Genomic DNA, 26,716 nt, shown 5'->3' with positions numbered 1-26,716 from the left:
CCTCAGTTTCCCAGTACTGCAGGCATCTACCACCACATATTTCTATATTTCTGCCAATAAAATGTAACGATTTGATTTCTGTGTTCCATAATTTATTCAGCCGTGTATTTAGCAGCAGAATCTTATAATTTTCAAGCTTTCATCATTTTAGCTGACTTTGTATACTAAATCACTTTGCAATTGACTGTATTTCTGAATATTTTCTTGTAATAGTTTGGTGAATACACTTGTTTTAATATACACTTGCTTCACCTCATGTCTTGAGCATTTATAATGTAATCTCTAAATTGACATCTACTTAGTTTACACTCAGGAACAAGGTGAGGTCTTGCTTTCCCACTGTGTCCCTCTTCTGATGCTTCAGCTTAGCATTTATCTCTCCCTGTGCTGTCCAGGGTGATTATGTTTAAGTCTATAGACTATTTTTTTATTGGTTTCAGAAGACACACAGCAGCTGGTGCCCAGTGAAGCTCCCTGTAGAGATCAAATCATGTATCTTAAGGAACTGCTCTTGACATTAACTAATTTAATAGAAGGATTGCCTTCTATATCTCAAATTGGGAAAAAAGCATAGCAAAAATTGTTTCACTGCGATTGCTTTTCAGAAAACTACCATCACCTGGCCCCAGAGTCTTAGAATTCACTGTGACACAAAAGACAGTCCCCATTGCAGCCAACAGCTGATAGACCAAGGAAGCCTCATGCTGAGTATTTTGTATACAACTTGAGAGAACCGCCTTAAAAAGAAGAAATTGCTTGGATCAAGGCTTCAGATGTCTCAGTTACTGTTGCTTAGCCTCATGCGCTTGGGCAGAATACCATGACAGCTGAAGGCATGTAGAGAACACTGTCCGCCTCTTGGCGACAAGGAAGTACAGAGAGAAGGGGACAGGAGATCAGGTTTAACCTTCATAGGCCTGACCCCAGTAACCCACTTCCCTGACCCTTAGCTCCACCATCTTCCAAAATCATACTATTTAGCTGAAACCAAGCACTGAACACACAAGCTTGTGAGGGGCGTTTTAGAGTCAAAGCATGTTGCAGCTCTTCCATAACATTTTGGAAATGTATTTTTTTCCACCTTTAAATCTTACGTCTTGGTATTTATTGAGGTGAAGAGAGAAAACCTGGAGAAATTGTGCAGAAGTTTGGGTTCATGTGTGTGTGTGTGTGTGTGTGTGTGTGCGCACGCACGTGTGTGTATGTATATTATATGTATATATATGTATACATATATATGATTTTTAAATGGTACTGCCAAAATTGTATATCAACCTGCAGAAGAATAAAATTAGATCCATATCTCTCACCTTCCATACAGATCAAACCAGATCAAAGTACTTAACCTAAAACCCTAACCCTTAAAATTTCCAAAGTAAAACTTGAAGCAACACTCCAAGGTATAGGTATAACCAAAAGCTCTCAAAGTAAAAAGATAACCCAAGAATTGACAAACAGGATTACATGAAATTGTGATGTTCCCGTAGTCTAAGAATTGACAGGTGGGATTACATGAAATTCTAATATTCCTGCATATCAAAAGAAAGGGTAAACTAACAGCTCATAGTCTAAAGCTTTGTCTGCTATTATTTAAACACGGGGCTAACAAATACTACACATAAAGGAGAGCAATAAAATAAAACTGCTAATCAGTAAATGAGTCAGTGGGCTAAACAGTTCTGAAAGAAAGAAAATGGCCAATAAATTTTGTACTAACTTATTTATTTTACATCCTGATCACAACAGCTTCCCCTCCCTCCTCTCCTAGACCCTCCCTTTCCCTTCCCCTCTCCCCATAAACCTTTCCTCCTCTCCTCCTCAGAAAAGGGGAAGAGTCCCATGGATATCAACTGGCTTTGGCATATTACGTTGCAGTAAGACTAGGCTCGTCTTCTATTGAGGATAGACAAGGCAGCTCAGTGAGGGGAAAGGGAGCCAAAGGAAGGCAACAGAGTCAGAGACAGCCCCTGCTCCTACTTTAGTAATATGAAGAACCTGCTGCACATCTGTCACAGATGTGCAGAGGGCCTATTTGCGTCCCATGCATGCTCTCTGGTTGGTGGTTCAGTCCCTGTGAGCCCCTAAGGGCCCAGGTTAATTGATTCAGTAGATTGAAGCCTTGTTGGTATTCCTTCTCAGATGGAAAGATGTCCTGGGACTCGGGAGCCCAGGAACTACACTGCTCTGAGGTAGGAGAGAGTCCCAGGGAAAAGGTATCCCTGCTACATGTGAACAGCTCCCTTCCCTGCTCCTCTTCTTCAGTAGTGCAGCTCCCAGGGGAGGAACTCAGGAGCTTCAGCCCAGATCCACTTCTTCACTTCTCTGCTTCTTGGCTTTTTCCAATGACAAAGTCACCCCAGGCAGAAAATCTCATAAAAGAGATTTATTGAAAGGGATGAATCCAGGGTGTAGAGACACAAATCCAGGGGTTGCTGTCTCTGCTCCTCGGAGAAGACACCAGGGAACTGAACAGAAGGCAGGGCTTTTATAGGATTTCTTAGGGGACAGAACTTTCCAGGGTGGAGATTTCCAGGGTGAGGATTAGTAGTATTTCAAGTCCTGAGCTTGGGGCAGTTTAGGGAGTGGTAGGTTTTCCTGTTCAGGGATTGGTGGGATTTTTCTTGTAGGGAAGTTTGTCTGTGGGTCTCTGTATCAGTTTCCATCAGTTGCTGAATGAAGCCTCTCTGATGATATTTATGCTAGGACCCTGTCTGCAAGTATACTTATTATAAAACAAAAAAAAAATATATCTTTTAAACTGTTGAACATCCTTAAGAATCAAGAAATACAAATTAAAACTACTTCAATATTTCATTTCACCCTACTCAGGATGGCTCACAGGAAAGCAAATGATAAGGAATGCTGATGAGAATATGGGAAAAAGGAACAATTATTATCCAGTTGTTGGAATCATAAATGTATCTAGATACTATGGAAACGAAATGAATGTGGACACGCCTTCAAAAAACATAAAAATAGGACTGCCGTATGACTCAGCTGCACCACTCCTAGGCGTATATACCTGAAAGAGCTCTACATGCAGAGACACTTGTGCATGTTGATGCTGCCTCCCCCTCCCCCAACAGTATCAACAGAACAACAGAGAAGGAAAGTGTGGTACTTACACACAAAATCAATGGAATCATGACATTTTCAGGTAAGTACATGGGCCTGAAAGTTATAGTAAGTGAGATAACCTAGGCTCAAAAAGACAAATACTACATCTTCTCTCTCATATACAGACCCTAGCATCTGAGGCCAGGAAGCCACAAAAATGCCCTTGAAAGGGGAGATGAAACAGCATTAGGGGAAGGACGTGGAGAGCACAAATAGGGAAACATCCTATTTTGAATGCCAAATTTTAAAAGAGGGGACCGGAAAAAGGAAAAAACTGGGCATTTTCTTTCTAGTTATTGGAAAATGGGGTGAGCCTGCAACGTTGGATTATTTTTACTAAAGAAATACAGAGAAAGACATCTAAGTGATGTTCTCTTAAGGCTTCTCCCATTCTGAGATGTAACCGATCAGTTTCTGAAAAGTTTTTCATATTTTTTTTTTGCAAAAATACTGCAAATTAAGTAAAACAATGCTCTTCCACCCAATAGTTTCCTATTCTTTTTTTCTGTCATCAAAAAAAAAATCACTTCGAAGCAGTATGAGAGACTGGGTTGTTAGGAAACTGAAGCAAGAAAACCCAGCTAATTAATTCACTCACCTAACAAGGTCTCAGAAAGGTAGAAACAAAGTAGCTGATAGCTTGACAGGAGGGGAGCACTCTGTGCCCAGAATAGCCTGCAGCCAGCTCAAAGGCCAGGAGCTGACTCTGGAAGGCACAAAAGGTCTTTGTATCTGAACAGGTAGGCAAGGGGAGCATATTAGGACCTGGGAGCTGGGGAGTTGGACTAGCTCAACTCTTACCTTGACAGTAACTACCAACTCATTTGGAGCCCTGCAAGCAGGGGACTGAGGGTCTCCTTCTCTATAAACAGTCACTGCTGCTCAGAGCCGGAGTCCAGGGAGGGAAGAACATCTGCGCAGAAATCAGCCTGGAGGCTGTGGGGAATAGGAGGACTCAGAGCTCACTAAACTTGGACCTGGGAAGGAGTAACTGAATCAGTCCAAGTATGCATAGGAAGAGGAGGCTAAGCTGCAGCTTAGGGCTTGCTTTGAGTGGCAGGTGAAGAACTCGGGGCTTTGACTTCAGCGTACAGGTAGATGGTGGTCTCTACACAGAGACCCACAAAATGAGAATACAAACATGTTAGCTGTTCTGACATCACCCTGTTGAACGTCAGGGGCCTTGTAGAAAAGAAGCATATCCCATACATAGCTGATACATAAGCTTGAGACACAGAGAGTTTAGGTTGCGTATATACTAGGTTTTGGGGGGGGGGGTTAAAGCATGTCAGTGAGAGGATTGGATACAGAAGACCAGCGCTCCAGCCCAGTGATGACTTCCGGTCCGGGGGTGATGGGCGCTGCAAGAACAGAGAGGAATGTCTGGGTAGCCAGCTCCAAACATGCTTTTTTTTTTTTTTAAGTTTTATACCCTTGCAAAAGAACAACATATGGACGATCAATAAATCTACAGCTGCATTCTATTACACTTATTACAATATAAAGTACAGGCAGCATGCTGCTGCTGCGTCACCTCTCCATCCAAGCACCGCATGCCCCGTTCTCTTGAACACGCTGGTTTGTACTGAAAGAGCAAACTGCTCAAGTCTGACCCTCCAGTAGGGGAGTCTATTTTTAGCCCTTTTACTGGGAGGATTAGGGGGGAAATGGTAGGAAGGGCTGGCAAGAAAGGCACTGCAATATGGCAATCATTTAGACGTCATTAACTCAAAGGGGCCGAGGTTATCACATGGAAAGGTCTGCACAGACTTAGGGTGAGAAGGGAAGCCCATTGTTTCTTGTGGGAACCTGTAGTCTTTTACCAAATGGCAAGTATTGTTTCATATAAGGGAAATACAATGGTCTTTTAAAGCCCTGGGGCAGGTTAATTTAATGCTCTTGAAATAGTCTTAGTTGAAAATGCCTTTTCTGTTTACCTAAAATAATTGCCATCTTCACTTATATTTTCTCCTATTACATAACCACTCTGCTAAAAGATTCCTCTTGGATTCACTGGAAAACATATCAAAATCTATTTTCAAGGAAAGCTAACTTATATGAGAAATGGTAACTTTTCTACCATTTATGGGGTTGATTAAAAGCATCTGTTTCGGGAAGAAATTCTCCTTGTCTTTGACTTTCTGTGAGCATTAGGAAGCTTACTTTTAATGCCATGTGTGAGCAGACATCTCAGCAGAGGTGCAGGAACACACTTCTAAATTGGATTAGGGTGAGTGCAGCGCGTGTCTGCTGTAATTCCTGGGGGAGACAATGTCCAATTAACACTGGCAAACTCGACAAACAGAAAGGAACATTCTTTCCATAGCAAGTATGACCCTTCCAGGTACTGCTTGCTCTCTCTGGGCCTTTTCTTTTCTTTCTTTCCTTTTTTCTTTCCTTCTTTCTTTCTTTCTTTCTTTTTTTCTTTTTTCATATTCCACTGTGCTTGTGGGTATTTCTGGTCAGGACAGGGCTTTCTGGGAAGCCTGCTCACCCCCCCCCCCCATGTGCATTCATACTGTAGGTAATTCTGTATGGTCGGCAGTATTGATAAGCTCTTGCCGCAAGTTTTTCTGTGTGCCTGGCCACCTACACAGCCACCATGAACTGTTCCTATGGTTTCCCTATGCCTCAGTTTGTTCAGAAGGCAACTGCTAATATAATGCATATTAGGCTTGGAGCAGGGTTAAATGAAAAGTCTCTGCAAAGTGCTTATTAATATGCCTGGCGACTGGAAGAAGATGCTATTTGTCTCCCCTAAACCTTTCCTTCCTGCAAATAAATGCTGAACATAACCTGGCGTGAACTGAGAAATCCATTGGCTACGTCCAGACAGGAACAGATGACGTAATGACTGATCTGCAGGAACATATGGCATAATGACTGATCTGTAGGTGAGCTTAAGATTTTATCTCAGTAAATAAACATGAGGAACTTTGTTGGAGATTTCTGAAAAAAAAAAAAGACTGCAAAGGAAGAAGACTTTCCCTATCCCCATTGATATCCATAGACATTGTTTTATAAGCTGTGGCAAACTTATATCAAATTGATATAAAGGTAGGCAGCACAATTGGGCAATTTACTCTTCTCTCTCCTTTCAATTTTACCCCATGCCTCATAGTAAATATCATTATAGAATTTAACAGCCTATGGAACAGCTAATCCTGATAGTTCATAGAACACTCAGCAATGTCTCATATGCCTTCCCTCCCAGATTTACATCATTACAGAAAACATGCATATGCAGGATTGATGACCTTGGAGTCTGGAATGTCTCTCATGTGTTCATATTTGAACATGTGACTCACAGGTGGTAGAGTTGGTTTAGGAGGTTATGAACCTTTGGGGAGTTGGGTCTAGATGGAGGAAGTGGGTCTCCGTGGTTGGGCCTTGAGGGGTACAGCATAGGTCTGGCTTCTTGTATGGGTTTCTTGTTACAGCTTGAAATCAGGGTTGGTGATACCTCCCGAAGTTCTGTTATTATTCAGAATTGTTTTTAACTATTCTGGTTTTTATTTGTTTGTTTTTCCTTCTGAAGTTGAGTATTGCTCTTTCAAGGTTGATAAAGAATTGTGTTGGGATTTTGATGGGCATAGTACGGCATCTGTAGATTATATTGGTAAAATAGCCATTTTTACTATGTTAATCCTACTAATCTGTGAGCATGGGAGATCCTTCTATCTTCTGATATGTTCTTCAATTTCTTTCTTCAAAGATTTGTTTAGAGATACACTAAGATATTCGGTACTTTTTGTGGCTGTTGTGAAGTACCTATTTTCCTGATCTTTCTTAATCCATTTATTGTTTGTATATAGGAGAGCTACTGATTTTTTTAGTTACTCTTGTATCCAGCCACTTCACTGTAGGAGTTCACGTGCTGTAGGAGTTCTCTGGTAGAATTTTTGGGGTCACTTATGTATACTATCATATCATCTGCAAATAACTATACTTTGACATCTTCCTGTGCAACTTGTATCCATTTGATCTCCTTCTGGTGTCTTATTGCTCTAGCTAGAATTTCAAGTACTATATTGAATAAATATGGAAAGAGTAAACTGTCATGTCTTCTTCCTGATTTTAATGGAGTATTCTTGAGATTCTCTCCATTTATTTTGACCCTGGCTATCACTTGATGTAAATTGCCTTTATTATATTTAGGTATATCCCTTGTATTTCTGATCTCTCCAAGACTTTTATCATGAAGTGTTAGATTTGGTCAAAGGCTTTTGCAAACTCTAATGAGATGATAATGTAGGTTTTTTCTTTCAGTTTCTTTGATAGTCTGGTAGAATTCTGTGCTAAAACTTTCTGGTCCTGGGCATTTTTTGGTTGGGAGACTGTTAATGACTGCTTCTATTTCCTTAGGGATTATAGGTCTATTTAAATTGTTTTTCTGATCTTCATTTAACTTTGGTAAGCGTTATCTATCAAGAAAATTGTCCATTTCTTTTAGATTTTCCAATTTTGTGGAGTACAGTCTTTGAAATATGATATAATGATTCTTTGAATTTCCTTGGTGTCTGATGCTATGTTACCTTCTTCATTTCTGATTTTGCTAATCCCTATATCCTTTCTTTGCCTTTTAGTTAGTTTGGATAAGTACAACATATTCTATTTCTTAATGATTTTAAAATTAGAAAAAGAAAAATGAAATCTTAGGAAAGTCTGATTTTATTCTGTAAACTAGTAAATTTTCTCCAAAATCTCTATTTAGTGACTGAATAGATGGAGCCTACTGGTGACTTCTACATCCTCAGACTTTGAGAAATTACTTTTTTCTTTGTTGAAAGTGTAATACAAATTAAAAAGTTTAAAAAAAAGAATCTACAAGTCATGGGAACTTGGTCAGTGAAGTCCATAAAAATCAGACAGAAATACAATGAAAGGGGAAGATGAGAGATCTGTAGAAAAATCTCAGATCAAAACTATGGTTTTTACGAGAAAAAAACCTTGAGCACTTAGCTTTCTGTCAATTGTTCTGCATGATGCAAAGCTGTCAAGGCCAGAAGCAAAGCCCGAACCTTCCATCTACATTTGCTTGGCTCTCAGGTCTCCCCAAACTTCAAACTAGTCATTTGTCATCTAGAACACTAACAAATATTTTAGATGATGAGAGGTATATAAATATGACATGGAAAATAAAAATAGAGAAGGAAGATGATGAAATTAAAGGCCAACTCTTCCCCATCTTTAAAAAGTTGACCCAAGATTCAGGTTTTTAGGGTTTAATCTCAAATATCCAGTATACAGTTGAACTTTGAAACTTGCTCCCCAGCTCATGGAGCCATCTGGGGAGGTTCTAGAAACTTTGTAAGGTGGATTCCTAGATGGTAGATTTAGGTTAGTAAACACTCAGACCCTGGTATATCCAGGCCTTGCTGTCTGCTTTCTGGCCTTCCAGGATGTGAGAGACTCCATTGCATGTGCCCACAGCCTCCACCAACTGAAACTCTTTGGCCTTGTGAGTCTGAATAAGTGTTTCCTACCTAAGTTATTTCTTTCTTGTATTGTAGTGACAGCAGAACAAAAATAACTTATATGTTGAGAAAACTGTAAAGCATCCTAGTGAACTTCCTGCTTGATACTTGGACATTCACAAAGTGGAAACAACTCCATAGATATTTAGCTTCTACACATACATATCAATAGGCATTTTCATATTATTTCTGAAAGTATGTAATATTTCTTCTACCTCAGTTTTGAGTGCTTTTATAGACTCCTCCCAAATGAAACTTAATCAGTTTTTCCCACCAACTGCCTTTGAATATGTACTTAAATTGTTTGACTATGTTTTTATATTCTTCATTATGTTTTAATTAGTCCATAAGGCCATAATTGTTAAATCTGGACATATTAGTTACCTTTATACACCTATAGTAAAAAGTGACATTACCAAGTCAAGTTACAGAGAAGGGGATTATGTGGGCTTACAGCTCCAGATGGGTCAAAGTCCATGATGACAGAATGGAGGCAGCAGGTGACAGGCATGATGGCCAGAGCTTCTCACATCTCGAATGACAAGTAGGAGGCAGAGAGATCAAACCCAAGTAGTGGTATAGCCTTGACTTTCTTAAAGCCCTCCTCCAATGATAAACTTCCTCCATGGAGGCCTCACCTCCTAAACGCTCCAACAACACTAACAACTGGGGCCTGGTTGTTCACACTTCTGAGCTGGTGGAGGATCTTCTCATCCAACCACTACAATGAAACACAACCTGTAGGGTACCTGTCCTGTTTGACCACATGTGTCTTGGGTTCTAAGGCCATTGGAAAGACGTAGAGTTCTCTCTTCAGAAGTCTACTAAACAGTTCCTAAAGACGATCATTACTATCTCAACAAATCCCTTACCTCCTTACGATTCAAGGGTTGTTCCTTGCATCAACAAGTAATTTAATTTCATTCTTTGAAAATGAGTTTGACTTTTGTGATATTAATATGGTCAAAAAATGCAAGAGAAATGATACTTAAGAACTTCTGGGGTCAAACCATATGAAGCATCTCAGTTGCTACATTGTCTCTTGGCATGCTACCTCTGGGAAAGCCAGACACCATGGAATAAGATATACCACTACCCTGGAAGTGTCATGCTCTGGAGAATCCCAATATGAGTATATTATATAGGCTAAACAGAGGCTTGGCAGCCCACTTCTGTTCCTGCTGTTCTAGTGAGAAAACCAGAGAAATTTGGGTAGAATGAGGCAATATGAAGGGCATTCTTCATCCTTAGTAGACAATGTGTACACCACAAGTAATAGCTTCCACGTAGCTTCATTTATATCAGTGACTCCAGGAACAACCGCCTAGCTGAGCCAGGCAACCATAGAACCCACAAAAAAAAAAAAGAACATTTAAATAATAGAGTTCCAGATATTTTTGTAACACAAAATATTTTAGAATGATAATTTTTCATGTTTAACAAGGGTTTCTCAACTGTCCTTCAAAATGGCTGTAACTGTTGCTCTCTTGTTATGTGAAGGCTCTTGTGTATCTGAACCCCTCTTTACGCTAATGAACATTAGGAGACATCTTCCTGCTGACGTTCTTTGTTTCTGAAATACATTTGCGATTTCTGCTTGCAATGAGGATGTTGTGTCTGTTGCAGTCAACACACAGCACGAGACACTTTTCTTCCATTGGCATGTCTGATTATCTACGTTATCATGTTTTTACACTAAAGTATTCAGAAGCAGTCTTAGAGAAATGGTCCAACTGTGTTCTAGGAGTCAGTGCAAGACCAACCTGAGGTTGTCTCGTGTAGGGAGGCAGCTCTTCTCAAGGAGTGCATGGTTCTGAATATAAAACCACATTCCTTTTATCCCTCTGATCCAGTTAAACATAAACAAACTAAACTGCTATCAGAATAAGTACAGAGATCATTGGATGGCTGTGAGGATCCTCTGGGAACACATAGAGGGTCAGTCCAGTGACTTAGAGTGACTTGAAAGATGACAGGACTATGCTTTGATCCCATTACTGAACAGGTTCCTGGACAGGCCTGGAGAATAATAGGTTGTCCAAACTTAATCCTAACAGGAAAATCTGCCCTTGCCAAGGCACCCTTCTTTGTGCAGTGTGGGAATCCACCATCATTGCTATGGCTCACAGGCCTGAACTCACATAAGCACAATGAATGGACGTTCTGTGAAATCCAGAGGTATGCACACCTCAGAAGTCTTCACCTGTTCTCTCTTGCCACCATCACAACATTTTGAAACCAGGAAGGTGTTTTCAGACATATTCCCTCTGCCTTCCAATGAAGCTATTCCCAACTGTGCAGCTGAAGGTATCCAGTGCCTTTCTAGATGATAATATTACATGTGTTACACAAACACAGGGTCATAACTCTACTTGCCTTCATTTCCCACTTAATCACATATTGTGGGCTTTTCCATGGGTACAAATGTTTCTAGAGGTGTTTCTTTTCTAAACAATTGTACAAGACTCTAAAACCTCATTTCTTCCTGGAAGGAATGAAGGAAAATTGCTGTAGAAAAGTAAAATGACTTTATTTTAGTAGTTCACCCTAAAATGTTATTTGTAACAGGTTAAAAGCAGAGCATACCAAGAACTCTGTGAAAATGGAAAAATTCAGGAATATAAAACATCATCTGGTTGGATGCTATGTGAAGCCTGTGTTGGAGTCATGTACCCTGTGTAAACTGTTGTACGCTGAATGAATCCTGCACTGGAGCCATCCATCATCTATGACTGGCTCATGGATGTTCTGTGAATCCTGCAGATCTGTATGCATTCCATGGGTGCTGTGTGAATTCTGCAGCCATTTACTCAACATATGCTTCCTTATTGCTGTTACCTTGCCATGCCTAGCTGGAGCTAAGAGTGCATAAACACTAAAGATATGTCAGAGATGCTATTTAAATGAATATGGCTGAATCACTGGAGCCCTGAAATTATGGAAGTCCTTTTATGTTCAGACACACTGTGCACTGACTTGCTCTCTGAAGTAGAACTGATTACAGGAAAGCCCTCTCCACTCATCCTCACGTACAGCTGCTTGGCTTCACTGACATCAAAACAGCTAAGTCTACCTCCCTCCAGAAAAGTCTTTACTCTCTGAAGGCCTCTTATTTTGTGCAGCTAGCATTAGTACTGAAACAGCGAACTACCATGCGTTTGGAATGGTGGTCTATGTGCCCACAAGCAGAACTGTATAGCTATGGTTGTCATTCCCTAAGTGTCATGAGGGAAGCGACACATTATGTGTTAGAGCTGTCACTTATCTAAGACTCTCATGAATTTTAACCTTGTGAAGAAATCGGTTTAATATCAAAAGTAATGTGTCGATGCTGAAAATTACTTTGTCCCATACGTTAAATCAATGCAAAAAAAAAAAAAAAAAAAAAAGGCAGAGGAGGAAATGGGCGTCGTCTCGGTGGCCTGCATATGCTACACAACTATAAAACATTCCTGCATCCTGCTCCAAATCATCATGAGCATGGAAAAGAAGCACCTTGGGACTTACTGCATGGGACTGGCCCACAATACATTTTTCCCCTGAAAACGTAAGCAGCCACTGCGTATACATGGGTGCACATACATGCGCCCATGCACACACGTGTTTGCACACAGAACTTAACATTTAAATGAGAATTCCAAATTTTGTCTCACAGCTCTCTGCTATCTAACACGTAGTGCACAGACATATGAGCAGACTGTTTTCCAGGCTCGAGGCTCTGGGACAGTCGGCTTCTACCCAGAGTGGCTGCGTGCTGCTGGGGATTACTGACTTCCCTTGTGTTTTCTTTCTTGTTCCTGCAAATGCTGTTTGTGTGTCACTAGCAGCCACTGCTTCCAACCTCCTGCAAATACGCATTTGTAATCCATTATGAATGGAGGAACAAGCTTTTAAAACTGAGTCCAAATGACACATCTGCTTGACGCCCTCAGTGAACTGCAGCGTTGACTGCTAGGACCTGGAGCAGCTGTTGTGGATGGTCCAGAGATTCTCTCTTACTTGTTCTCTCTCCCACTTGCACACACACACACACACACACACACACACACACACACACACACACACACACACCCAGAGCAGTGTTTGTTACATGAGTGTCAGAGTTACCCAGTCTGCTCGTAATATGTAGTGTCTTCTCTTTCCCAGAGATCTTTAAGCCCTGTTGTAGACAACGTCCACATTCCACAGCTTTTCACTTGAACAAATAAGGCCACGGCCCTGCCTGTGGATTCTGGTGAAATACGTGGGCAGAAGGAGTGGAGGCATTAAGAATTCATCAAGGAGACCTGGCTGAGGCAGCTCCGTTGGCATGGCGGGAAACTCAGGTTCCATGTGGCTGGTTTGCCTTCCACACAGGAGAAGAAAGTGAGGCTGGGGAAGACCTGGAAAGTGACCAGCATAAGAGCTTCCACACTGTGTACCAAGGAACCCTGGATTCAGAAGGTGCTTCAGGGATCGCATCATGGGAAGAGCAAGAGGCTTACAAAGGCCTCAGCCACTTAGGCAAAGTCATCTTGTTCTCCTCTGCCCACAGCATACGATGGACTATAAATTACACTTTCAACAGAGGATTCTACAGATAGTAGCATTTCAAAGTCGTTAATGAGGAAATAGATACAATAAAAACCATCAACTGCCTTCAACAAGACAACAAATGAGGTTGATAGCATCACTGATGAACATTTAAAGCACATTATCACAGTGTTGTATTTTGAGTATCTAGAGTCAGAATTTAAATTCATGAGTAGGTTGGGTGGATTCTTATTTGATGTAATGAAGTGAAAGTGAAAACTGAGGAAAGAAGAAGAGTTGAAGAAGATAGCAGAAAGAAGACTCGATGGCTAGAGAAACTGCTCAGATTAAGAGCACAGTAGCAAATGTGGCCCAGGGTCATTCAGGTCACATCGTGTGGCTCACAGCCACCAGAAACTCCAGGTCCAGGAGATCCGACACAGTTTTTGTGGGCCCTCTACTCACACATGCATGCACACACATACATACATAGTAAATAAAACAAACATTGTTTATATAAAAAAATGAAGACTTGAATAGGCAGTGGTGGTCAAATGTGTTAAGGTGAGATATGTATTCACTGAACCAGAGATCCAAGACAGAGTAGATAAAAGACAGGATAGGGTAAACTGCTGACAGTGGTCCAACATCTGCACTCTGGGATGTCCTGTGACTCCACTTGCATTCAGCTTTTAGATAGCATCTTTAACTCTTCCACTTGCTAGCTCACCAGGGAAGAAGTACGACCAAACATGTCACCATGTCACAAGTAGGAGAAACTTCTCTATAGCAAGGCTGTGGAACTTTCCCAAACCCTAAAAACCTCCTTATACTAAACACACACAGAGAGAGAGAGATAGACAGAGACAGAAACATAGAGACAAAGAGAGACAGAGACAGAGATGGTGACAGTGATCGTGAGCAAACATCAGTGAGGTCTTAGAAGATTGTGGTGTTATGGCTTATGAAAAATCTGACAGTGTAAACACACGCTGAGACTACAGTGGACTGACTACAAGCAGACACCACCTGGCACTGAGATAAAAAGACTGTCTAGACAGAGTGAAGGTGATGTTCAAGCGAAAGCAACAATACAAGACCCATAAATCATATGAGATGTTCTAGATGCTGTGGTATTTAAAAAGGCATATCAAGAGATCCAAAATGTTTCTTTTCCCTAACAATCCCAGAGCTATTCCTTTCCCATATGCAGTTGGATAAGTCTGTTCTGAGTCTTCATTTTGTCTGTTACTAGATCTTGCATCTGTGCTGAAAACTAACTGAAGAAAGAGCAGTAAGGTTCTCTCAGGCTGGGCTTGGTGGAACACACTGGGATTCCCACCATTTGGGAGGCTGAGATAAGCAGTTTTCTGAAAGTTTTAGAGTACCTTGGGCTATGTAGTGGGACTTTGGCTCCAAAACATCAATAACAGAGAAGCTAATTGTAGGTAAATAAGGAGAGTACATATAATCAAAGAACCTTGGATACATGGGCTGTAATGATGAAACCCAGTAATTCATACAAATTAGTAATATGTAATAAAATTCAAATAAATATAAAAATAAAAGTTAAAAAATACCTCTCTCCCTTAGTTTATTTTTCTTTTTTTTTTATAAATTTATTTAGTTATTCACTTTACATTTCAATTGTAGCCTCTTCCCTCTTCTCCCAGTCCCTCCTTCCCTCCCTCTTCCCCATGTTCTCCATCCCCTAACCCTCAGAAAAGGGGCCCCCTCACTAACCCACACCAGCACATCAAGTGACATCAGGAGTGAGCACATCCTCCTCCAAGGTGGCCTGGCAAGGCAAACACACTAGGAGGAGCGATTGAAAAGCAGGCAACAGAGTCCATGTCAGAGACAGCTCCCATTCCCCTTACTATGAGACCCACGTGAAGACCAAGCTGCTCATCAGGCAAGTATGTGTAGGGGACCTAGGTCCAGTACGTGCATGCTCCTTGGTTGGTGCTTCATTCTCCACAAGCCACCATGGGCACAGTTAGTCCCCTCTGTTGGTCTTCTTGTGGAGCTCTTGTCCACTCCCCCAGGCCCTTCTATCCTCCCCCCAACTTTTCCCTCTGTTCTGCCCAACACAAACCCAGCCACAAGAACTTTGACCCCAAATATGCCCTGCCTACAAGATATGCAGGGATAAAGATAGAGCAGAGATGGAGGGAATGTCCAACCAATGTCTGGCCCAACCTGAGATCCATCCTACGGGAGAGAGCCAATCCCTGACACTTTTAAGGACACTCTGCTGTGCTTCCAGAGGAGCCTAGTGTATCTGTCCTCTGATAGGCTCAACCCAGCAGTGTATCAAAAGAGATGCTGAGACTCTCCCTTAGTTTAAATAGCTCATACTGCTTGTCATTTTGATTCTTATATTTTTCTTAGATCATCTTGAGAAGGAAATTCAAGAAATAAACAAAACCCAAATAACCTCATTGCAACTAAGAGCATTTTTATGAACTCCTTGGGCCCCTGTGAATGAATCAGAAGCAGGCATACTCCCCTTCTTGTGTGAACTGCATAGCATTTGCCTTTCTCTATTTTCCTGGCCTTGAATTTATTATTGAATTGATCAGAAGAAACACATTGATTGTTTATACCCCAATTGGAACTTTGTCTCGTCCCTTTATACATGAGATTAGACCTTTCTTACTCTAGAAACTATTTGTCACAGATGAAATTATGGAGTCAACATTTTCTAATCAAATCTTTAAAACTGTGATATGCAAAGAACTACTGGTTCAGAGAGACTGATGTCATCACTGTCCTTGAGATGGCTTCTTAAAGCTGACATTTGAGGCCATCACAAAATTATACATTTCGCAATGTTAAACATTACCTGAAGATCCTTATAGGAAGCTGAGGACTTCCTCCTTGCTTTCTCCAAGAACTTTTTGTAGTTGAAACATCTGTCCAAGTGGAATTCCTCTTAACATCTGGAGGATTGGAGGTAAAGAGCATCCTCTTTTTATTGTGTTACTGCTCAGGACACTTGTCTTTCATTGGTGGACTCTGGTTCTATCCCCTTTTCTGTGTTTACTTTCATTTGTGAATTATAGTTATATTAAAATTTTCTTGCACAAGATACTAAATGTATTTTTAATACAATTGCCCCTCCATAGACATTCGTAGAATTAATACTGAGACAGTCTGTGAAATTATGCTTCATTGCCTATGGAACTCTTTGAATATCTTTATTTAGTTCATTGAATAAGCAAATGAAGCAGGACTGCATTTTATCACTAAGGCACTAAGCTGAGCTTCTTTAAATTTCCAGATTCTCACCTGTTTGCAAATGAAGCCCTTAAGGAAACAGTTTTGAGAAAGAGAGTGACAGCAGCCATTATCAAGACTACTTAGGGAGAAAAGGACACTTAAGATTTATCAAAAGGGGGAGATTTAAAGAACTAAAACTTTGAGCTGTAAAATTGTGGGTGGGTGGGGTGGAGAGATCATAGCTAACTTTATCATGATTGTATTCCTAGAACATTGGCTGGCACATAATAGATACTCAATAAACACTGAGTATATTTATGAGCTATAAAAACACTCTGCACAGCACTCCGTTTCTTGGCATGAGATTTGAAAGTAACAATAATCCTAGGTTACAGAAGCTCAGTATGTTAAGTGTACATCTAAGCTAATACTAAGTGGCATCCTAGTATTACTTTCTATTGGGGTGATAAACACCATGACTGAAAGCAAGTGGAGAAAGTGAGGCTTTGTTTCATTGTATGTCTTACAGTCCTTCATGAAGGGAAGCCAGGGCAGGAGCTCAGGGCAGGAACCAGGAGACAGGAACTCAAGCAGAAGCCATGGAGGGAACACTGCTTCATGTCTTGCTTCCACGGCTTGCAATTAAAACAATGTTTATGAGATAATAATCAAGGCATAAAATTACAGTGGTGACCAAGGATAGAATCGTGGATGAAAGGATGGTTCCGTTAAAATGTTATACATTCTCCAATGACCATCAAGGGCAAGCGGCTGGGTCTTGATAACGTCAAACCTAAGACATTTGTATTATTATAAGAAAGGAGGATATACAAATAATAACCTTTGAGAAAAGATTTAAGAATGTTAAAACATACTTAGAAAAAAAAAGAATGAAATTTGGGGAAATAATAAAAGCTCACTTGATAGGCAATGCATCTTTATCAACAATCTTCAATGCCTGGCAAATCTGTGCAGTCTCACTCACATTCCCACCACTTTTCAATGAGCAAGCAGCTAAGTGGGTGGTAGAGATGAGCTAGGGTAAAGGAGGGCCATTGTATGACTCAGGAATTTTAAGAAACATAAAGTAGTTAATAGAGTTGGTGTTATAAGGAGTGTGGGAAGTTGAAGCCACTAGATTTGAAGAAGAGATAGCAGTGCTAAGCCTGTGCTACACTAGCATTTATGAGGCCCAAAGACCCAAATCAACATGATTTTATGAAGACAGGAAACTGACCTCAATGTTGGGGATTCCAGCAAATGTTGGCATGTGTGTAGCATAGTGTAAATTTTATTCTGGGTGTTTGCTATACAGATCTACACCCATGTCCATCCATCCAATCCATCCACAAACACACATGGAATAAATTGTAGAAATACAAAGATGGATGATAAAAAAACAACCCAAGCAACTGGGCCTCTGAGTCTGGCCTCAGCGCTGTATCCCTGTTCCTGTGGGGAGGCTGAAGGGGGCAAGGAAGGGAAGGTGGAAGTATCTCAGCAAAGCTTAAGGAAAGGAAAGTATTAGCATTTTCTTTTCACTCTTCAGCTTAAAAGTAAACTCAAATGAAAAATGTCCTTGTAACCATCTCTCACCTCTGGCCCTTACAATCTTTCTGTCTTCTCTTCCATAATGATCTTTAAACCATGGGAGTCAGGGAGTGTAGTATAGATGCCTGTTTATGGTTGAACATTCTCAATTTTCTTATTTTCTACACTTCAATCAGTTCTGTGTCCAGAATTTTCTGGACAAAGCAGGGCAGGTCAGACAGCGGACATATGCCAGACAAAATTCCACCATGGAGAGCAGAGAGGTGTGGATGGAGGACACCAAGTGTGGGTAGGGAATTCAAAGAGCTATTGCTGTTTGGAAGGTCAAATTTTTTAAGGGTGTGCCCACTGGTCGGTTGTCCACCCTCTAGTGAATGTCATATATCTATGAGGATATGGGCAACACAAACTGAACTTGATGTCTTCTTTTAAGTAAAATAAATAAATAAATAAATAAATAAATAAATAAATAAATACAGATGTGGTGATGTACACCTGTAATCCCAGAAAACAGGAAGCAGAGATGGGTAGATCTCTGAGTTCAAAGCTTGGTCTACCTAATGAGGTTCAGGCCTGCCAGAGCTCCATGGTGAGGCCCTATCTCAAAAGACAAAAACAAACAAACTAATAAGTACATATAAGTAAGTAAATAAAAATACAAGCTTTCTTCAGGAAAAAAAAAAGTAAAATAGAATGAGAGGCTGTCTCTCCAGAACAATGAGTCATCAAGGATTCTGCTCAATGAGATTAGAAGGACGAGAAATAGTCATTGAGAAGCTGGTTGCAGCACATTGGAAGGGTTCCAGCACAAACCCCAGTAGACATATTATCTGGCAGAGGCAGGGGCCACTATCACTGGATACTTGGAGTGAGCCAGGAGACAGCTTGGGGACAGTGAGGATCTGGGTGGTCAACTAAAAGGGCTTTAGTGGAGCCCACTGAGTCTGCAGGGATAGCCAAGAGCTAAGTAGACCTGGATGAAAGCACATGCCTGGGAGAGTCTGATAGAGTTCGTTAACAAACCCAGCTTCTCCACTCAAGGGTGGTTGCAGCTTGACTCCATTTTCCAATCTGACTGAGAGTAAGATATGATCATTGACTGTTCTGAAAAGGAATGGGAATTGATTTTTTCAGACTCTCGAGGCCTGAATTGGTAAGAAGGAAAGAGGACTGTCTAGTCCCCCTCTTTCTTTGGTTATTAGAAAAGTAAGCCTTAAGGGACCTCAAGATCAGAAGAACCATAAGCAGAAACAACACATGAGAAGATATTCAACCATAGATATGTAAGACAACCCTGAAAACCAATGCATTTTTTATAAATAAGGAGAGAAAACTGGAACTAGAGCTGGAAAGAAGGACACACACACACACACACACACACACGCACACACGTGACTTGCAAAGCAATAACATTTGAATAATGAATCAAAGTGAACAGCATAGGTATGTTAGGCCCATTTTATAAAATGCTTGACTCACTTGAAGTAGTAATGAAAGTGTGGGAACTTCTCAAATCCGGACCAGAGATGCAGTGGGAGAATTCATTAACCGACTCACAGTGGGCCTGGGGAAATTTGAGTGACGTTTAAATTAAGAGAAATAAGAAGCAGTTTTGTTTCTTACCCTCGCCTCTTCCTAAACCAGTCTATGGATCACCATATGATGACACATTTGGGGGTTACAGGTACATGAATATATTTTGTATAAATTAACAGTATCTTCTCATTGCTTTGAATTATTTCCCCAAACTGACATCTTAATCATTCAGCTGTGCCAGTCACAGGCTGAGTCCTGTCACTTTGCTCCCTTGTTAGCATTCTTAAATGATCAATCCAGATTTAGTCTCCTAAAATATAAATTATTATTACTTGTGGAGGGTTTCAGCTAAACTTAAAACCAGGAGTTAGGAAAGGGCAGTGGTATGACAGGAGTTTGGAAACACCCTGCCCACCCAGTCAAACAGTGTCTGAGAAAGCTTGACCAGGCAGGACCTTCTCTCTGGCCATCCCTCCACTCCTTGGTCCTAGTGATAGCCATGTGGGGAATTGAGATGAGACACACAGAGCATGGTGTAGTAAATAGGTGGGGCTTACTACTAGGTAAAGCAGGGATCCCTGATGTGTTACAAACAGACAGAGCCTGAGTGTTCACTGTGGAGAAAACACTCAGGGTGCAAGTGAACACGGGCCAGAGGGACCATTACGTCAAGCAGCGTTTTCAGGTAGACTCCCTGCTGTTTATAGACCAATGTTATGTCTTTCAAGTACAGAAATCTTCCTCCTTGCTTCCAACAAACCACATTTTGGAAAACAAGGAATAGTTCTCTCAGAAATGAATAGTCTTTCTTCTGTTTCTCCAAGCCCACATTACAATAAAGCTCTCTGCTCCTCCAGTCTCTGTCCCCTGGTTTGGGTTGGCAGAAAAGGCAAGTAGCCACATCACCAGGGCTGGTATCAATTAGAGTCCTACAGTTGCATTCTGGGAATCTGAACTGCTGATTACAAGGGAGGATTCCTCCCTCCTTGGTGACTTGCAAGCTGCCTGCACCTTTGTTCCCTTGAGTTTCCCTCAGTTTCCTTGTAATTGTTACATTTGCATGTACAGAATGCTTCACTAACATAATGAATATTGCCTTGATGTTTTCAAGTAAACAATTGTACTCCATTTAGCATCCGGACCAATAAGTAATTCAGAAATAATCAGTATTCCCATTCAAATTCATGCAAATTAGCTTATGCAGATTACTAAATCCCGGGGCCTCAAGAACCAAGGAAACTGGTTTCAAAGTAACTAAAGAAATATCAGCAAAAATTAAAATTACAACCCAAAGCATTGTAATTTTCTAGGCTTCTAATACCTGTGTCCAGAGGATACATCACAGCTATATGAACCTGGGTCAATGTGGCAAGAGTGTGCTGTTCCTCCTGTGATAACAATGAAATCTGAGGATTTGTAAGTTCATATGTGTTCACATGTAATAGAATCTCACTAATTCAACTGTCAGAGTGCAGCCCTACCTCAATTAGCAAAAACACAGACCTTGCAAATATTAGTTGGTGACTGTACCTAAGTATCTATAGTGACTGCAACCAGAAAAACAATGAGCTATCTTTGAAAAGCCCCAAAGGAGACCCTTTAATGACTGGGAGAGAAAGATTTTTTTTCAATTAGCATATTCATTATTTTATGCAAATTGGAACATTAACAACTACTTATCTGTGTTAAAAAGCAATTTGTTCTATTAAGGAGTTTAAGCATTCTCCTTAAAATCTTGTTTACCTGTTTAAGTTGTTGAACAACGTCTTCCCTCAAAGTCTGAGACAAAGAAAGCTTCAGAGACAGAGACAGGCAAAGACAGAGACAGAGCATGATGTTGGGAAAGCAGGAGGAAGGTATGGAGGATATGGGAGGGCTTAAAGGAAAAGAGAGGATATGATAAGATAAAATTTTTAAATAATAAAAAAGTAACTATGCTGATTATCTATGCTGATTTTTTTTTAAAGTACCAAGTTCAGGTGTAGTTGAAAATAATCAGTTATAGACTAAAGTCAAACCAAAATCGTAGGTGATGAGGGCTGGCAAGTGACTGATGTGAGTAGCGTGTTCAAGCTGTTTTAGTCACTTGTTTCTGTTGCTATAATAAAACACCCATGATGTGTCAACTTATAGAAGAAAAGAGTTCGTTTGTGTTTCTGGCTCCAGATATTTGCATCAAGTGGCAAGCATGGGAGCTCGAGAAGGATGCTGAGAGCTCGTATCTTGAATTACAAGCATGAAGAGAAAAGAAAGCAAGCTAGAAGTGACAGGAGAATTTTAGTTCTGAAATCCCACTTCCAGTGACATAGATCCTTCAGTAAGCCTACACCTCCTAACCCTCCTCAAGCAGTCCACCAGCTGAGGACCAAGTATTCAAACACCTGAGGCTATGAGGAACATTCTCACTCAACCCATTACACAGAGCATGGCTCCTGTGTTATATTACTTAGTTGGGTTCCTTATAATAATCACTAGTATTAACCCTGGACATGTAATTGAAATAATTTCAAACCATGATAATTCTCACCCGAGCATCCAATAAGCCCATTATCACCACCTCCTCATTTGAGCTTATCTACGATGCTCGAGACCGTGTGGAAGCCACCGTCTAACAAATACAGACCTACTTATCCGGATGGACTTCCTCAATGTGTCCCTCTACTGGCTTACTGTTTGCAGGCCTGAGAACTTCTGCAGGCTTTTGGGAGATGCACTTCTCTACTATCCTAAGAGAGAAATATCACTGTCAATCATCCAGCCTACTTCCTGTAGGCTTTCTGAGTAGACACACCTCACTGGCAACGTTTGAAATTAGACAAATGCTATGAAAGACTATTTGGGATTTAAGATGTGCCTGTAAAAATTCAAAAAAAGAGTGACATTGGTTCACTCTAATTCTTCTCTTCATCCTCACCCATTCTCTTGTGTTCAACAACCTGACCTGACAATACTAAAAATTTGGGCTTTCTGTAGGCCTAAGTGAGCACAGAATTTTTAAGGAAAAGGCTAACTTCTGAGCTCCCTGTATGTGACCATGAGTTCAGCAGTGGGAAGAAGGCATCTTTGGGAGGGATTAGGAATAGAGATAAGATCCAGATATTTCAAATATAAACCCTGTGGAATGACTTCAATTTTGATCTACAATAAGTCCATCTTCAGCTCATGTGCTGGAAGGTTTTGCTGAAACCACTCTGTTACCTATGCTATTGATAGGGTCACATAATGGTGCTTAGTAGGTCTAGAGTGTCTGAGATGCCCTGTCATATATGGCCCATGCCTTGGCAAGGTCAAGTAGCAGCTTGGACTGTTCACCGAACCATATAATACACTCTTCCTAATACAGAGTGCCCAGTGTAGGCAGACATTCAGCCTACTTTCCTTCAAGGCATTAATCCAGGAGAACAGAGCAGAGCCTACATGACTTTGAGTCTTTCTTGTTCCAGTTATGGAAGTCACTGTGTCACTTCTGCTGTAGTCTGTGAATACAAGGTCATAAGTTACTTAAAACTCAAGAGTAAGGGACTCAGACATACTTATCATTGGAAAGGACTCCACAAAAAGAAAGTTCATGTTGTAAAGACATGAGTTGAAATCCTACTTCCTATCCCATGAATCACAGCACTCCTAATAAACAACATGTTTCATAGAGTCTGTTTCTTTTTCTATGAAATGTATTTTCAAATGCTACTTCTAATGTTAAATTATAAGATACACAGTGGCTCAGAATACACATATTTTCTTTTCCCCTTTTCCCTAAGCAGCAATAGTGCAAACCACAGTTCTCAGAGGATACAAGTCTCCCTGCTCCATTGACTGATGTTCTTTTACTAGTTTCTTCTCTTCCTTAATCTTGCCCCATTTTCCCAAACCTCTTTTGGCATTCTAACACAGAAAATGCAGTTAGCACTATCAGCCCACACATCCTGAGATTATTGTAAATTTGGGTCTATGGGAAAAGACTCAATGGACTTGCAAACTAGGATGGTGGCCAGACTCCAGTGCCTAGGAACAGATTAGAGTCTCTGTCTCCCATTGGAGAACAAAAGGTAAGGTCAGGTAGGCAAAGGTCACTACAAGCCCTGAATATATAGGTGCATATTCTAAAAGTGAGTATGATGATGTTATATAAGATAAAAGAATAAATTCCACCTTAAATATGAAGTGCAATTGTCAAACGGTAATATCGATTTTTATCGAAAGTGCAAACCCTGGCATAAGAAGAATGGGAAGTAACCTGTTAGGATAGGTTGATAATGAACCATGTACTTGCATTTTTACTATGTAGTGATGAGATACTTCTATCCTTCCTTCTTTCCATCTTACCTCTATTTCTTTTATTTTTCCTTTTTTCATTTTCTTTGCTTCTGTATTTATATGCATTCTTCCTCTAAAGTTTATGAAATTATGATGAAATACAGAATCTGGGCCAGCTCAATGTGGAGCAATTCTAGATTAAGTTTGCATTATTTCAACAAATAAATAAAAGGCTAAGATCGAAAACTCAAGTGACACCACATGCTGGGGAGGATGTGGACAAAGGGGAACACTCTTTTATTGCTGGTGGGAGTGCAAACTTGTACAACCACTTTGGAACTCTATCTGGCACTATCTCAGAAAACTGGGAATAGGGCTTCCTCAAGACCCAGCTATTCCACTCCTTGGAATATATCCAGAAGATGCTCCACCACACAATAAGAAAATTTGCTCAACCATGTTCATAGCAGCCTTATTCATAATAGCCAGAACCTGTAAACTACCTAAATATCCATCAGTCGAAGAAAGGATAAAGAAACTGTGGTACATTTACACTATGGAATACTGCTCAGCCATTAAAAACAAGGAAATCCTGAAATTTGTGGGTAAATGGATGGAACTAGAAACGATCATACTTAGTGAGTTAACCCAGAAGCAGAAAGACTCACAGGGTATATACTCACTTATAACTGGACACTAGCCCAAGAGGCATGTCCCATGAAAGTCTTCACCTAACAGGAGATTAGTATAGATGTGAGGACAGCCTATTGGGACTCTAGATGAGAGAATTATGGGAGAATGGAGAAATAGAAGGATCCAGAGCGTCCTAGAAATCTACGGGAAGAACATCAGGACAGGTGGAACTGGGCCCAGGGGATCTGCTTAAACTACTGCACCAAACATGGACAATACATGCAATAAACAGTGAACCCCTAATCAGATCTAGTCTATGGGCAGGACATTCTAAACACTTGAGTAGAGAGCCAGAGAAAGGATAGACAGGCTACCAAGATGAGACTTAATAGCCAATGATCATATAGTGAGGGAGGAGGTCCCTCTAGGTCACTGACATAGGAGAGGGGAATAGGGTGAAAGCAGGAGGGAAGGAGGAACGGGGGAATACAAGGGATAGGATAACAATTTAGATGTAATCTGAATAAATTAATAAAATAAAATGAAATAAAAGAAACTGACATATACTCAAAAAATAAAATAAATAAAAGAGCAGAAAAAGTGGGGTTCCAGCAGGCTGGCTCTGAGTGTTCCATGGCATGTGAGACGCCTAGGTGACTCAGAGAGGATCAGAGGATCAGTGAGGCTGTCTTCTTTGGGCAAAGTTTCTTTCTTGCTGTTGCCCAAGAAATGGGAGCATCTTCACTGATGAAACTTTTTGCTGGAGGCATAAGGTGACACTGTATCTTTGAAGAAACTGGAGAAAAAAGTCAAGGACAGTGGCTCTGGACCCCATAGACCCTTTCTTCACAAAATAGTGAGGGTTCATAACAACAGTCTAGGTCAAAAGCCAGCTTCACAGCTCTCGGGTCTCAAGTCCACAGATGCTCAGTGCAGTCAAGAGCTTTCCCAGCAGCACCCTCTGGGGCAGGCCAGCAGCAGTCCCATGGCCATGCAGTGTCTACCATCTTTGTGTTTTCTTCTAATAAAAGTGACGTCAGACTACTTTCAGTGTTTTGTTTGTGTTGTCTCATTAAAGATGCTGGCCATCCTATCTGAGCAGTCATACAATAGCCTCAGATAGAAGAAGGATATTTACCATGGAAATATTAATAGTATTTAGAATCGCAGTGAGTGTTTTAGGGAGACAACAGGAGGGGTCTCCGTAGCAGGCAGGCAACAACGGTGATCACACCTGTCCCCCCAAACTGGAGCTACCACCATTAACTCTCTCATCTGAGTTCAATCAGGTTGCTCTAACACAGTGGCCCTGACGTTATACCTAGCAGAGTGTTGCAGAGTTCAGGAAGGAAGGTCGTCCAAGCTGATACCCCTAAAACCTGTCCCTACCCTCCTCATAAGACCGGAGCATCTGAAATTTCTCTCGGGCCTTTTTATGAGCTCGCGAATTCTCCTCATAAGGCTCTTCCTTTCTGGTTTAACATTCCCTACCCCAAAGTGCCACTTTCCAATACTGTGAACATTAGCAATCCCACATGGGAATCTTGCAGGAGAATGTACAGTATGACATTTCCCGATGCTGGGAACATGAGCAACCCCACACAGGAATGTTGGAGAATGTACAATAGGAAGCTAGCACCTCCCCATCAGTCCTCTAATTGGTGTCATTTTTTGTACCCTTTAACCAGTATCATCCCACTGCACCTGCCTTCAGTCTGGAACTCACCACTCAGCTGCAGCTGGAGGATACTTTCCTCTCAGCTCTTGTCTTCTTTAAGGAAAGAATTCAGCCAAGAGATACCATTTAAGCAGAACTTTGCTTAGCAAAGGTAGACCACTCCAGAGATATGGGAGCAGGCCAAAGGCCATTCAGTTTTGTGTTATTTATCTTCAAAGGGAGGAGTTAATGAATGTTGATGAGCTGGAAGGCATAACTGTCAGGTAAGATCACCTTTTTTCTCTATCAAATCAGGAAGACCTGAATCTTCCTTTTAAAAAGAGCATTTCTTCCCATGACCTTATTGAAAATCCCACAGGGGAAGGGTTAAGCACATAATGAAAGTGTGGTGTTATAATGAAGTGGGACTTTGTGGGACTCAGACTCTTCTCAGTGTGCATATGTGGAAACTGGGAAAGTTCCCTGGCACCTTCGTTTCTTGAGGAACCTAACTGCAGCTTCAAAGATGTTCAATCACAAAGGAGTGTTCTGGCCACCAGGAGACAGGGCTGCAGTTTTCCTCTAACACCTCATATCCAGCTTCTTTGCCTACCTGGCATCATTACTATTCCCCTGCTTCTATGAGACCCCTTGTGGATTTCACAAGTGAGAACGTGCAGTATTTATCTTTCCAGGCCTTGCTTATTTTACTAAACATGACACCTTCCATATACATCCATTCATATTCATCTTC

The sequence above is a fragment of the Acomys minous genome (assembly GCF_964271855.1).
Source record: "Acomys minous genome assembly, chromosome: 9".
Classification (NCBI taxonomy): domain Eukaryota; kingdom Metazoa; phylum Chordata; class Mammalia; order Rodentia; family Muridae; genus Acomys; species Acomys minous.
This window is presented reverse-complemented; position numbering follows the sequence as displayed.